We start from the raw sequence: 15,909 nt of genomic DNA on the forward strand, positions 1-15,909 counted from the left end.
CGGCGCCGGCAGAATTCTCCTCTTTTACTGCCGCTTGGAGACACCTGCGTTCAGTAAGCGCTGAGTCTGCTGGCTGAGCACGTTGCCTACTTTACATTCAATAGGAGCCCCGACACTAAGAGAAACGTACAGCAATGGCTTTTATCGGGCACTTTTCATGTCCACTGCGCTTGACATCTCCCACGGGCAACAGAGTTCATTTATGACGCTTTTCCTTTCTTTCTTCTTTCTGTACACTTTGATGAAAAAAAAAGAGAAATCATGTAGAGAAAATGTCTTTTTTACATGGAGAAAACGTGCACCAGGAAATGTGGTGTTTAGAAGAAGTGAGTTAACGTGAAAAGTGACCTAATTTACCGGAGCAAATGCTCACCTAGCAAGATCTGCTTTACTACAAGAGAGAAGTAGAATGAAAGACGTGATAATTTAACGCCGTTGTGGAACAAAACGCTATTTTCTTGGAATTCTAAATCAATTAGAAATTCAGAGCGACACATAAACGCTTTGTCTGTTTAAAAGTGATGATTTTTTTAAACTGATAAAAATGTAGAAAATACGTTTCTCACTTATAAATTGTAGATGTGGTGGTGTACTAGTAGCGGCGCTGAACTCACCAAAGTGCAATTCAGTTACGTGACGGGCTAGTGGTTTAATGGATAACGCGTCTGATTTCGGTTTATAAGATTGTCAATTCGACTTCTACCGGGGTTGTGTGATTTAAATCAGGCTCCTCAGAAATAGATGTCCGTTATGTAAATAGACCGCACCTGAAAGCAAACGTTGGGTCTGGTTTCCTTTCTTTCCTGCATGAAATAGCAAATCGTTACAAAAAACACCAGCTAATGTCCAATAGCTTTAGTCATTTAAACAAACATGAATATACCGTAGGTACATGGGAGTGGATTTCTACCACAATTAAAAAAGGACAAATTATAATTGCAGGCTTCAGACACTTTTTTAAACAAAAGTGACCAAACACTCCCCAACTTTCAGGTTTGCTTGAACCTGTAATAAAAACGAGGTCTGAAGCTTCCGTTCTCTGATGTTACTGTCTCTAAAGTCGGACGTGATGTTTCGCGGATGTGCAGTGTGCCTTTTCTCTTGACGTGTTCAAGATGATTCGCTGCATAAGCTCCTGACTGTGTGTTGTGTACTACTCTGTTATTTCGTTCAGATTACCTGTGTGGTGTACAGATAACATTCAACTGCGTGGTGTAATTTCCAGGTTTGGTACTAGCACCACCTGCAAACACATCAGCAGATCTCAATGTGATTTGAAGCGATTTGAAGTGATTTGAAGTTCAAATAGGGAGTCAGACGCGCTACCGTTGCGCCACGAAGTCATGTGCTAAATGTGTTTTTAATTTTTAAATGATATCTCCCGCCAGCCATTCAAAGATACTTTTCCATGGGTGAATATGGTTTTCTGGGGGTTGCGGTGTTGATCACTATTGGACTTCCCGGGCTCAAGTGTTGTTGTTGGACACGAGCAAAAGACTCGCATTTTCTGCAAATATAAAGAGAGTTAAGGTTCCAGCTTCAGCGGAGACAGTGTTTACATTGACAACATTAAGGAGGGCATCCCTGGGTGGGTGTGAACCACCAACCTTACAGCTAACAACAGAACGCACTCGCCGATTGCGCCACACAGACTGACGAAAGAGGATGTTCTCCATTCGCACCTATCCGGTCAAAAAATAAACATCGCTTGCATTTTCATGCCACAACCCATTTGTATCTGCTAGGCTGCGCAGTCGTCTTGCACAAAGATAGCTTTGAAAAGCGTTAAAAGCAAGTCATTCCGAGTTGGTCGTTTGTGTTTGTGTTTTCGAAATGCTGTATTGCTGCCAAATGCTGAAATGATCTCTTGGCTCCTCGGTTGTCATCTCTGCTCTGTAAAGGAATCACAGCACGCGTCGGCTTCCAGCACGGTGGGTTGGGACACGATGCCGGTGGTCAACAAAAGTGATGTCTTCCTCGTTAGTATAGTGGTGAGTATCCCCACCCGTCACGCGGGAGACCGGGGTTCGATTCCCTGACGGGGAGTCGCTCTTCTTCTACCTCCTTAGAGAAAGGACTGGCTTTCACTTCTCTGTGTTTCCTTTCACAGCGCCATACACCTTTTCATTGCTCTCGCTTTCAGAGCATCTGCACGGCACACGACCCGACATAAGGATGCGCGTTGAAGTGAAAGCAGGAAGCGCTGCGACATGCACTGTGCAGATCCCGCCACACTAAGAGGTGAGTGGGTCTGTTCGATCACAGCGCTAGGCGAATCCCCAAACAGTGTGCGTGGCGACAAAAGAAGCCGATCTGTTTCGAACCGGGGACCTTTCGCGTGTGTGGCGAACGTGATAACCAGTATACTACAGAAACGGTGCCCAGTGGCCCAGCGCTGAGCTTCGCCAGTGATATTCGATGTGAATGCTATTCAATTCACCAATCCTATTCAGGGGCGGAAAAGGCCAGAGCTGCGTGTGTCTCTGTAACTCGCCGTGATCGTATAGTGGTCAGTACTTTGCGTTGTGGCCGCAACAACCCCGGTTCGAATCCGGGTCACGGCAGAATAGGAGCGTCTGCTTTTACTACTTGCACGAATGAAGGCAAAAAAAAAAAGCCAATCGATGTGAACGAACGGCGCTTTGCAGAGGAGTACTGCCTGACTGGATCGTTGATGAACTACAGAGGCCACTCCGACCTCTTCTCGGTTTTCTTCAATGACTTACTAAGGACTGGGCTGCGTCTTCGAGAGCCGGGAAGTCGGCCTGGAGCGCTAATTCCGGAGAGTCCCAGACAGCCGGCCGGCGGAGATCAGTGCGGGGAGCCCAGCCCCTGCGCACAGGCACAGCACAAAGAGAAACGAGCGCATTGCCAAATTGACGTCCCGCTAAACTGCTACAGAAGTAATACAAGTAAACCACCAAACTGTTTTGAAGCAAGAGAGCATAAAGTGTGAGCGCGGTGACTAGGTTTTTATACTGGCAGGACCTGCTACCACACACCTGGTCACATTACCGCTCAATCAACACAATCAATTACACACAGAGACCCGGATTGTTCTCAGCGTCTAATTAGAACCTGCTTCCAGTCTGAGGCGGGACTCCGTGAAGCCGCCTGAACACTTTCCCGTGTGTATTCGACCTCAGCGGAGGAGTTCCACGCAATTAAGACAGAATTAAATCACCCACACGTGTAGATTTGGCTCAGATGAATTTATTGTTCAATTAGTTTCTAATTTCCGAGGACAGTGTGTTAAACTCGCTGCCAGACAGAATACGGAACACGCGACACGTCCGTCCACACTTTCCTTTATCGAGGGGGGTGTCCTATCAACATGTAACGCAATGAAAATAATTTTACTATTTTTTACGTCTAATTGCATGTCACATTAAAATGTGTAATACAAGCATTTCTTTGCTTCCCAGTAAAGAAATACTGATCAGCTTTTGACATGATCTGATTATAATTGTCTGATTTTTCGGAGATTGGTTTTGCTCCCCAGCACCGAGAACCTATGGAAGCCCGTTTCCGCCAGGGAGTAAAAAAAAAACGCGCTATGGTATCTCAGAATTGCGACTTAAAAACTCAGAATTCTGACTTTGTATCTCACATTTGCGACTTCGAAATAGCACATATTTCATTGTCTGTCCTTTTGTTATTTAGTTTTAGTTTTACGATGTAGGTCAGGCGTTGACATATGCACGAGCATACGAAATGTCTCACTCCTGATTCAGCTCATGCTCCATAGGAGAGACGCGATTCCTCCTGCTTCTCATACAATCATTTTTATTCTTAATCATAATTTTCTTTAGTTATGATCAATATTGAACTTTTTCTAAATAAAACGACAATAATCAAACATGCAGGTAGACTTTTAAAAAGTATTAGGAGTTGACAGGGTGCACCTAAGGAATAGTCGTTAGAAAATGTGAGAAAGGGAAAGTTACGTAAGCTCTCACACACAGCATTAGAGATTGGCATCTGATTGTAAAAAAAAAAAACTACCCGTCTCCCCAGCATTTAACGGTGCTGTTGTTTTTGTTTTATATATTTATATATTGCTAACATGTTAATGAATTGTTAAAAGATTGATATACAAATCGCTAAATACGAAACGTAAAAAACCCAACTGTAAGCAATTGACCATTCATATTCCTGAATTTTAAATCCCTATGTTTATCTGTGTCCAAGTGCCTGGTGCAGCTATTTTGAAAGCAGAGTCTATGATTTATTGCGGAAGTGCATTGTTGCCACCAAGGAAAAAAAATCCAGAATTCTCCTAATTAAGAAATACAAAATTATATCCTAATTGAGAGATAGCAACAATATCATGTGTGTGTATGAACAACCTGTTACATTTGCAATGGCAGTACCTACAGACTATCGAAAGGTTTGCTGGCACTGTGGGTTTAGTGTCCCTGATAATGTGCACGCTGAGAAATGCATACAGACTGACTTTCTTCTCGGAATGAAAAGGTTACCGTTTGTTCCTCATGTAAACACAGTTTTAACCATTATCACACTTATATATATGAATTAAGAACGAATGTGACCTGGAATCCATTGTACCGCTTCAAACTGAAAGTCAGATATTTAGTCTCAAAACTACATAACTCAAGATTTTTTTTTTCCTTGATGGCAGCATTGGCTTCTGTAATTTAGATTCAACCACTGAAGAGGTTGGTTTTGTGTTTTAAGCTATTAAACATAACTGGTAAGTTTAAGTCAGTTCTTGTTACTCTTTCCGCTCGAAAGAGCTGTATTAATACCGGCGCACCTGTCTCCACAGGAAAGTTATTGCTGTTCCCAAACCAATGTACTGCAGCTTGTGGCCACGTGTTCCTGCTGTCAGCTTGTTCGTCCACCGCTAGAAATATTACTGCTCCAGTACAAGAGTAGAAGAGGAAACAAATGCACACACCGTTTAGAAAAAACACACACGTCTCAGGCCTTAACCATGACAAGGATGGGATTTGAACCTAGACGAGCAGAGCACAATGGATTAGCAATCCAAAAAATGACTCCTGTTTAATTTTCTTTTCGCTTGCTCGATTTGTAGTACGCTCCTCAATCCTTACAACCTATAAACAAAACGGCTTAATGTGCCACATCGTTCTGCTGCAGGTACGGTTTGCACCGTGTATTGGGCGAACCCGAATGAAATATTTCAAATATGTGAAGAATTTCATGAAACCTGAAAAAAGAAGATCACAGCCAATGTCAACAGTTCAGAGCCTGTAGGCAGCTTCAACAGAACAAAACGATCTGAAGCCGCAATTCTTTCATAGAGTGTATTGTGACACTCTAGCCACGCTGTTGCTATTACTGCTATATCTGCTGCTGTTGCTTTAAACTCTACTCAGCAGGCAAGTAAAGTTGTACAAGGAATAGACAACTTTGAGCCGTCCAAATTCCATTATGTGAATTTAAGCTTTTTTTGTATTAATAACTGCATGAGTAATACAATGCGTGCTCAGAAACGTTACTTATTAGCTTATGAAGCAATATTGTTTCGACAATTTGCGGTCTTCAAAACGTAAACGCTGAAGTTTTTATACTTCCTTGTGAGCAGATCACCTTTGATTTAGGAAAGGAAAACGTACTCCCCTGTTGCTTTCATTGCAATATCTGAATCGAGACCCAAGCGCTAAGAAAGCTGAATAACGCAAAAGTCATAAACCCGATTTTAATTTAGATACACATTTTCTAATGCAGCCTTCATTACAAGACAGTCTATTTCTCGAAAGCGTGTAATGTGAAAAAGAGAAAAACGAAAATATATGGATGACAATATTTAAAAGATGAAGATTTTACTTTTGAGAAAACCGCTGGTTTTAGAACTTTGCTGTGCTTCCTGCATCATTGTCAGTGTTATAAACTGGGTGTGGAGGTAGCGATCACTTTGTAGAGCAGTTCATAGGCCGGAGCTGTTCAGACTACTCTTCTTATTTCTCAAATGCTTCCATCATTTTTTTCACGCTAGGACGCGAGTGTGTACATGTGCTTGGTTTTCGTTTCACTGATTCTCATTGAAGATATGGGAATTAACGACGAAAGAATCAGTTGCCTCGGAAAGCAGAAGCTTTGCTTCACAACGATCTTGAAGACACGCCCATGTAGTGCAGCGTGTGATATTTGTACTATAAAAGACCAAGTGCTCAAAGTGACGTCTGCGTTTACCGTTTAGACTTTTCATCTCGGGCGCACTTTTAGAAAGCAAAGATAGAGCAGTTGTGTTGAATGACGCTGTGATAGCTGTCAGCAGAGTGGCGCAGCGGAAGCGTGCTGGGCCCATAACCCAGAGGTCGATGGATCGAAACCATCCTCTGCTATACACACCGTCAGTTTAATGAAGTGAATTAAAACTGATTTTTTTCTCTCGTGTGTGTGCAAGCTTCACACTTACTGTATTCGTTAATCTTTACCAATAGCAGATGCCCAAATGTATCTTTGGTTGTTCTGAGATCCTTGATAGTTTTCTCAAATCCTTCAAATGAACATCCATATCAAAGCAATTATGTTTATATTTATTACAATTAAGGTACATATACAAAATATCAACGCACATTTATATAATACTCATTTAAGAATGATTGTCAAGTTCTCCAACAAATCTGTGTTCTAATTTTAAAATATTTTTGCTAAGGATACAACGGGTGTATAATTCTCCTGACAGCCAGTTGAAGATAAAATTCCACACGTGAAAATGGTTCTCTTGGACATTTACTGAGGTACTTAATTGTTTACTTGTAGTTCCACGTGAGTAAAATGCAAATTTCAAGAGGGTTTGCAAAGAAATCCCATCAAGTTTAAGAAGAAATTATGGTTACAGCAGAATAATCTGAAGCACATCCCTGAGTGGGTTTGAACCACCAGCCCTTTGTTTAACAACTGCACAGAAACACACTCCCGTTGCTTTTTGCCATTCGCACGTTTGTAGTTAAAATAAAATACTGACATTTTCCTGCCAGCCAGCAGTATTTCTCCTGCACTGACCATGAATAACCAATAACTTTATTTCATCTTTTGCAGGCTGTAATCTGCAGAAAAGGAAGTGAATACTTGTATTAAGCTAAATCAAGCCGACGGAAATGCACTGCTGTTGTTTATCTCCACTTTTCGTTAAAAGGAGAAAAATCACTGGCATTTTCCTGCGGTATTTCTTCTGTCCTGATAGGCAAGACTTGCATTTTATCTTTCATAAGTTGTTTGAATTTCTTGAAGTTCAGAAACAACTTGTTCCAGAAGGGAAATGAACACTTGCTTCAAAGTAAATCAAGACGTACTGTATGTCTCTCTAGCTGCGTGTGCTCTTATCTGTCCATCTCTCTCTCCTCTTCTCTCACTCTGGCAGTCTGTGCAGAGTATCTGAAGGGGATGTAACACCACTTGACAAAGAAGAAAAATTCTGAGGCAGAATAAAAAAAAAAACATTATTCTCTTCTCAGTCAGATTCACAGCTTAGACTCACACTCAGACAGAAGCTCAACTCCGTACTGCTCTCTATCCTCACAATCCAGAACCAGAAGATATTCAGACAATCAGTGCTGCTACATGAACAATATCAGACAGAACAGCCTGGACTCAAGTCACATCTCCCCCTTTTCTCCTTTCTCCCAGTCCTCTTAGAGACATAAAAGAGCTCCTGGTTCTCCTCTCTGTGAACTGGGCTCAGGGGTCACTGATCTGGCAGCTGTGGGCTCTGTTCCAGGGCAGAAGCAAGAAGCTTCTATTAACCCTTTCCAGGACTTCCAGCCCTTCAGTATTACTTTCTTTACTGTATATCAGCCTCCAAATATGTTTTTTAAGTGTTTTATAACACAAGTGAGTGTGGAATTATATTAGTATGTATGTAATAAACACCAGTATTGACACTCTGATCAGTATATTGATTATTAGTAGCCAATGGGCCGATGGTCGTCACTACAATAGTGACCAGTTGACCAGTCTGTATCTCTGAGCAGTGCTCTGGTGATTCTACACCAGCCCTGGGATTCAGCTGCTCTCACAAGTGTCTCACAGACAGTCTTATAAATGTACAATTAGATGAAGTCTTGTAACAGTTATACAGTTAATTTAAATCATCAGACTATCTATAGAGCTGAGAGCTGGGTGGAAATAAAACCAGGATACACATTTTAACCTCCAGGAACATGAGTCTGATCCTCCTGGCTTCTATACTCTGATGATTTGTGTAAAACCCTTAAAAGCGCTTATTACAGGGACTTGTGCTCGTTCTCTACCACATGGGTACGCTTTGTAACGCATTAATCTGTGAAGTAAACTTTTTTTTTCTGTTTAATGAATTTCATTCCTCGGTTTGTCGCTCTCCTCCTCCAACTGTTAGAAATCGCCTCTCTTCACAGCCCGTTTTTTTGGGGGGGAGATGTTATATTTGTATGAAAAGCCCTCCGGGCTCCGGACAGGAGTCTCCTCCAGCTCTTTTTTTTATTAAACATATAGAATTTACAAATATAACTACAACCAGAGGATCAGAAACAGGTACAAGAGAAAAAAACACAACAGAAAAAAAAATTTAACCACCAGAGATAATGAAGTAAATTATGTGATCAAATTGTATTTTTACATATATGTTTTCCTGGCTTTATTATTTCTCAATTATTTATAGAATTTAGTGTTTCAACATACATGCGTTTCCTGTATAAAATAAAAATCAGCACTCACTTTTTTACAAAACAAAAAAAACGCTTTTCTTTTTGCAACATTTCGAGTACCTCTGGCATTCCTGAAAAAGACACACAAAAGCAGCAGAGACGCGCTCTGCTCTGTCAGAATAAGCGCTGTGATGTCACAGACACCAGCCAGAGACCCGGGATCAAAGAGAGAAAGAGCGCGGGAGGAGCACGGAGTGCACGGAGAAGAGTTATTGATCACTTATCTATCGACAACCAATTATTTCAACTGAAAAACCGTAGAAAAAATCGATTAACTTCACCAATTGGTGAGTACTGATTCTTTTCTTGATCCTGTTTAAATATCTAAAAAACAGTTAATTAATAATAATAATAATAATAATAATAATAATAATAATAATAATTGCTTACACTTATATAGCGCTTTTCTGGACACTCCACTCAAAGCGCTTTACAGGTAATGGGGATCCCCTCCACCACCACCAATGTGCAGCATCCACCTGGATGAAACGACGGCAGCCATAGTGCGCCAGAACACTCACCACACATCAGCTATCAGTGGGGAGGAGAGCAGAGTAATGTAGCCAGTTCATAGAGGGGGGTTTATTAGGAGGCCATGATTGGTAAGGGCCAATGGGAAATTTGGCCAGGACGATAAAGACTGTATCGACCAATTACCATAGTGCGTTTAGGGTTAATAATCATAATAATTGCTTACACTTATATAGCGCTTTTCTGGATACTCCATTCAAAGCGCTTTACAGTAACGGGGACTCCCCTCCACCACCAGCAATGTGCAGCATCCACCTGGATGATGCGATGGCAGCCATAGTGCGCCAGAGCGCTCACCACACATCAGCTATCAGTGGGGAGGAGAGCAGAGTAATGAAGCCAATTCATAGATAGATAGGGTTAATAATGTTCAATCTGAAATTAAACAATGATTATTCATATTATTATTTAGGTAACTGTATCCTAGAGCTAGAAAATGATATTTCAAGTTCATAAATGTATGTAAGTAACAGTTTAAATGCATTTTTCCAGTGTTTATAAATCATAAGAATGGTAACCACGGCGACAGGCTCTCCGTCACTGTACGCGTTTAAGTGTCTCACATATTAGTGAGATTACAACTGGTAGTTTTAATGCTAGTGTTTATGTGAGTATTAATGACAGTGGCACTACTGATTGTTTTAGTTTTAATGTTCATATTCATGTTAATATTAATTATAATTATAGTGTTACTTACTCTTAGAGTATTAACACTAGTAGTAATGTTAGTTTTAGTAACAGCATTACTGTTATTATTAGTAGTTTGTGTCAGTGTTAGTGATAGTGTTACTGTTGTAGTATTAGTAGTATTTATATTTGTGTTAGTTATTGTGTATCTGTGGATAAGTGTGTTTGTGGTATCTGTGCGTGTGTGGGTGCATGTCTGGAAGTGTGTGGTGTCTGTGTGTGTGTGGGCTGTTAGTGTGTGAGCGTGTGAGGTCTCTGAGTGTTTGGTGTCTATAAGTGTGTGTCTGTGAGTATGCGTAGTGTCTGTTTCTGTGAATGCATGCCTGTGAATGTGTGTGTATGGTGTGTGTCTGTGAGTGTGTGGTGTCTGTCAGTGGGTAGTTTTATATTTGTAAGTGTATGTGTTGGTATGTCTGTTAGTGTGTGTAGTGCCTGCGTCTATGTGAGTATTAATGATGATAGCATGCATGAGTGTATATATGTGAGTGTGTAAGTGTCTGATTGTGTGTATAAATGTGTGATGTGTCTGTGAGTGTAAATGTGTGTGAGAGTGTAGGTGTACAGTATATCTGTCAGTGTGTGTGAATGTGTGTGTAGGTGGGCTTGGGTTCCACTGATGTGTCTGACAGAAGTGACCCATCAACAGGTGTTGAGTTCCAGAGCCGCTTGCAAATAAAAACACTTTCTAGAGTCCAGACAAACGTCCAGAGAGCTGTGAGTTCTCTGTTTTTATCATTATTAGTAATAATGACAGAAGTAATTCCCACGCAAATGATTATTAACCAAGACAAACATCAGAAAATATCGCCTTTGCAATGATGTCACTCCTCTTCTTCATAAATTTTCTTTAATGACAGGACATTTCTGTGTCTGAGTGTCTGCTGCAAATAGTGCGACAAGCCATTTCTCTCCAATATTTTCTGGTGCGGTTATTTATCGCATACAAAATATTATTCTCATTAAGAATATTTTACCTGCAAAGTCACAGTGAAACTGCTACGGCTAACGAACGTTTTATGAGTGGAAAACATTCAGAAGACTTAATGGCTCCAGGGGAGGCTTGAACTTATAACCTCAGCATGACTCCACTGTGCATAGCTGTATAAATAACACAGCCTGACTGATTGTGCCACTAGACATGTGTAAGGCAGGCATTTACACAGATTGTAAAACTGGCACAAATGCAGGGTGAAACATGGGGTTTTGGATGTGGATACATCTCCACATGGGCGAAAGGGTTAGAAATATCAAGGAAAATATAAGAGAAGAAAATGAAATATATGTGCTCACTGCAAAGTAGGGAGAAGTGGTTAGACAAGCAAAACAGCTTTGCAAATAACATGAAGCGACGTTGTTTTGTGTCTATCTGCTCACGAATTTCGCTTCATGTGCCTTAAGCTGTGCAATTTGTATTGTTGTTGAATGAGATTGGTTTCTTCAAAAGCCCGGTCAATTGCCAATGGAGAGCTTGCCACGCACACCTTCATAAAGACTCTCTTTAAGATGATTACACCTTTAATTGTCAAGGCGCCTCCTTTGCATAGAATAGTAGCACCAACACTAAGAGAAAGGATGAGAAGTGGCTTTTATCAAGTGATTGCAGTGTTTGTTTGACTGAGGATCCTTGTGTGCTGAACTGGCCTCTGGAGAAGTGTAGTGCAGTAAAAGAGAAGGTTTGTGTCACTCAAGACTGTCACAGAACAGAACAATACAATTACAATCTTTTATGTAATATATTACAGTAAATACTACTGGTGAAACACAGTTTTTATAATGGTGAAAACAGGAGCACCTTCTCTACATTTTTGACTGAAATATTTAAACGACAAGAAATACTATCACTATGCAATTCATTAATGCAATTGAGCTCCTCTAAATGTTCTAGTCTGATGAAACAATGCATAGAATTAGGTGACAATATCGGAATTAATATCGGAAAGATAAAGTTTCAGCAACAAAAATGCGCTCGGAAATATTTTACAAGAAAGAAACCTTACATTCACCTTAAACAACATTTACCCTCTACGTTAGCAGAGAACAGTAGGACAGATAGTTAGTGTCACTGGACACTACGTCACAGAGGCCGATCTCTTCTCCCTCATTATGCAGGCTTACCCACTCATGATGAACTGTCCTCCAGTGATAGTCAGCTGCCATCACAGACTCAGACTTCAGACTCAGTTCATGTACATATTATACCTTAATTGTACCTGCCACTGCATTACAATAATTTGATCAAAACAACTGCTAAACAAACAATTATCAAATATTTCTTTCCTTCTTTTAGCAGATAAAAAAGAAGTATTTATTCCTTTCCTCTCCTACCAGTCTTTGCAAACCACCCAGTTTTCTCTGAGCCAGTCAAGGCTAACTCAGCCGAGCACTCTAAAGAGCTGGATTGAAGCTCCAGACTCCTTGGGGATGTAAGTTGGAATCCCACTGCTGCCAAATATCTCCAACTATCCCTGTGTTAAGAAGCACTTCATTTTTTGTTGTTACATCTCTGTTATTTAAACCAATTTCAGACCAATACATTTAAATAACCACACTGATCTTGCAGCATGGCATTGTCTGGCAAAAAAATAACGTGACACCTCCTTTCAAACACACATTTTCTACGGAGGGAAAAGGAGAACTCGTGCCATTCAACCTTATAGTGTGATGTCATTTTCTCACGCTCATTTTTAGATGCTTGTGATCGAATCTATGATCCTTATGAGTGCGCTCACCCTCCATAAAGGTACCACAGATATAATGTGCCACGTTTTCAGAGAATCGCATTTAATACAGGTCAGAAGAAGGCGACAAAATATCCACTAGGCAGTTCAGCGATGTCAACGGTGTTCTCTGTTTTTTATGTGTAGAGTGCCAGCCGTTACAACCAGGAACCAGACAGTTTCAGGCATCAAAAAGACTTCCCCAAAACCCTGATCCTCTCCTTACTCCGATGATGGCATTCAGACATTTCCTCCAACAAAGCCATGATATGGTCTTCAACAACACACGTTGAAAGCTTGTTCCCGACCCTGCAATCCTTCTCAAAGAAGAAGAGCAAGTGTGCTCAGTGTGAAATGCACTGTTCATTATTAATAATAATAATAAACTTTACTTTATATAGCGCCTTTAAGGTGGCTTCTCAAAGCACTTTGCAGAATGACAACAATACAATGAAAAAATACACAAGATAAGCAGGATGAGAATACACAGTTAAAGGAGACAGTAGATGGTGGTACTAAATACAGTAGGAGCAAAGGGCTAAAGAATAGTTAATTAAAGGCTCTTCTAAAGAAGGAGGCTCTGAGTCTGGATTTGAAGGAATTTAGACAAGGTGATTCTGATATCCTTGGGGATAGAGATCCAGAGGTTGGGGGAATAACCGGAGAAGGCCCTGTCACCCGTAGAGTGTAGACGGGCTTGGGGGACAGATAGGAGACCAGAATTAGAAGAGCCAAGGTTGCGATCCGGGGAGTAGGGCAATAAGAGCTCAGACAGGTACTGAGGTGCCAAGCCATGGAGAGGCTCATAGGTGAGCATGAGGATTTTGAAGGCGACATGAAACTTGATAGGAAACCAGTGCAAGGACTACAGGATAAGAATAATGTGATCACCAACCAGGTCCAGTGCTAATTTCTCCCTTGTGGCCGCTGGTTCATTTTCAACTGTCGACTCAGAAGAAGTCCTCTATTTGACTTGATCAACACCAATCCCTAGAGGATTTCGAACGGCTGAATCAAAATAACATGTGACTCTGGGGGGACTCCAACCCACAACCTTTAAATGACTTCATTCTATTAACATCTAGAAGTCCAACACGCCCTCCATTGCACCACAGAGCCAACACTTGTGCTAAAACATAAAACACCAGCAGAAAGCTGTAACACATGCATATCCTTTCATCCTTAAATTGAGCTCCATAAATATTGGCAGTGATTGGCCTGGTGTTTATGAATAGATACCACTGGGATTCACACCCAGGATCTCTTGTTTTTTAGTCAGGCACACTAACCAGCTAAGCCATGGCACCAAACATGCAAAATGTTATCTACAGCTTCAAACATCTGTGAGAAACAGGCAGCTTTGCAGTGTTACATTTGCTGGCTCAAAAGGTTAACCTTTTCAAAGATGAAGATCGGGAGAGGATTTCTTTGTCAATTCAATCAAACGTTTCAGAAATGCTGAAAGATTGGTGTGTCTCATGCGCAGCACAGGCTCTCGTTTGCTTACAAATATAATTAATTTCTTACTCCAATCTGCTCAACTTCAATTTTTGCTAATCATTTTGTTTAATTGCTTCCTACTGTATACTGCGCTGATTACTGCACTGTTCAATTTACCAATTGATTTTCATGTCTTGTTCTGTAAGACAAAGAGGCTGTTCAAAACGTTACCTCACACTTCAGCCGCTCTTTTATTTCCAAAGGCGCAGAGAGAGATACTACAACAGGTAACACCCCATGAGAAATATCATGAGCATCTGTAAAACCTCTCTACCTGCAAACTCCCCACACCGACGTGGGTGAGGAGGGTTTTAAAGGGACATTTTGAAGTGTAGAAACATTTTATCGTTCCGTAATTTTCTGTGCAGTTTGTTCCCCTTCAACTCTGCCCAACAACAGAGGTAGTGTTTAATACGACAAGAGTAAAGGCACACTGCACATCTCCAAAAGATCACATCCGAGTTTAGTTACAGCAACATCAGAGATTGGAAGGTACAGGTGGTAGTTTCAGATCACTTTTTTATTCAAGTTTCAAGCAACCCTAAATACCTTCTCAAGAAAAATGTGAGAATCGCAGCTAAATCCAGTAAGATAGCTGCACTGATCTACAGTATACAGTTAGAAAACTGTTTGTGCGTTAAAAGAAGACACACCGCCCAGAGCAGTTCTAAAACAGGAATTACACATTTCAGAAAGCGCCCTCCTTTATAAATTAAATAAAAGGTCCGAAGTCTGCTCCAAAGAAGAACTATATTCAGAGCTGCCAAAGAAGTTGAGATTTCACCAAGTGACAGGAAATATCTCAGAAAACGAAGGTACAGTCGTTTCCATGTCGCACAAGAGCTAAAGCCCAGTGTTCGTTCATCAAGTAATGTGAGGAAGGAACGTGCTGCAGAAGGTATTGTGGCTGAGTGGTCTAAGGTGCTGGATTTTAGGCTCCAGTCTTTTTGGAGGCATGGGTTCAAATTCCGCTGCTGCCAGGTTCTTCTATGTTAAGACCTTGCTTCTGATGAGAATTTAATCAGGTAAGAATTTATTCGACAGTCTGTCGAGAGATTGAGATATCTTTCAACATAGTCTTTGTCAGCTCAACATCAAGGCAGAAAAAAAGCTTTAATTTTGTCACAGAACCTATACTTGGAATAGGAGGATCCTTATGCGTGACCGGAATCCCACAGGAAACAGAGTAGCAAAGGAACAATCCAAAAGACAAAATCCAAAGGCTGGGTTGATAAGGGAGGCAGAGGGTCCAGTAACGAGAAATATTCAAAAACAATTCAAAAGACAAAATCCAGAAGATTCGTAACGGGAGATCAGTCAAAAGGTTTGGAAACACGCACTGGAGAATACTAAGAAAGGCTTCTCAATAGTGAGCATGGGAAGGTGTGCGAAGGGGGTTTAAATACTGAAAGGAAAGCGGTGTGATTGGATGATTGGTTAGGGAGTGAGAATTTGAGGAATCTGCTGCATGTGAGAATTTGATGGGTTCAATCAGGGATGAGATTGTGAAGCTGAGGTTCTGGGAATGTAACGTCGTTTGCGAGGGAGAGTGTGGAATGTGACAGGGACAGAACGGCTTTTCCGAGTAAGAGTGTGGGGCATGACAAATTTGTTATCTCAACAGAAATGCTCATTGACCCTTTCAGCTTCATGTGGGTAACAACAGCTGCCAAGATAACTTTTCAGTCAGTGCGAATCGTAATGTGCTGTCTATTCCATTTAATATTGCTTTTGGCTTGCATTCAGCTTTTGTCAGTGAAACTCAAATGCTCTGCTTTTTAACACCGAATTGTCAGCAG

The 15,909-nt window shown here is 41.0% G+C and overlaps 1 long non-coding RNA gene and 2 other non-coding genes across 3 annotated transcripts in view; 2 read left to right on the top strand and 1 right to left on the bottom strand.

Annotated features, from left to right (window-relative positions):
* Positions 1-15,909, bottom strand: part of LOC148665651 (uncharacterized) — a 183,652-nt gene that overhangs the window by 76,365 nt on the left and 91,378 nt on the right. The gene's annotated exons all lie outside the window — the stretch shown is intronic.
* trnah-gug (transfer RNA histidin (anticodon GUG)) lies at positions 2,493-2,564 on the top strand. Its single transcript has one exon. It is a non-coding gene; the product is annotated as a tRNA-His (tRNA).
* trnam-cau (transfer RNA methionine (anticodon CAU)) lies at positions 6,261-6,332 on the top strand. Its single transcript has one exon. It is a non-coding gene; the product is annotated as a tRNA-Met (tRNA).

Source organism: Lepisosteus platostomus, chromosome 5 (assembly GCF_059453375.1).
Source record: "Lepisosteus platostomus isolate fLepPlt1 chromosome 5, fLepPlt1.hap1, whole genome shotgun sequence".
NCBI classification, from domain to species: domain Eukaryota; kingdom Metazoa; phylum Chordata; class Actinopteri; order Semionotiformes; family Lepisosteidae; genus Lepisosteus; species Lepisosteus platostomus.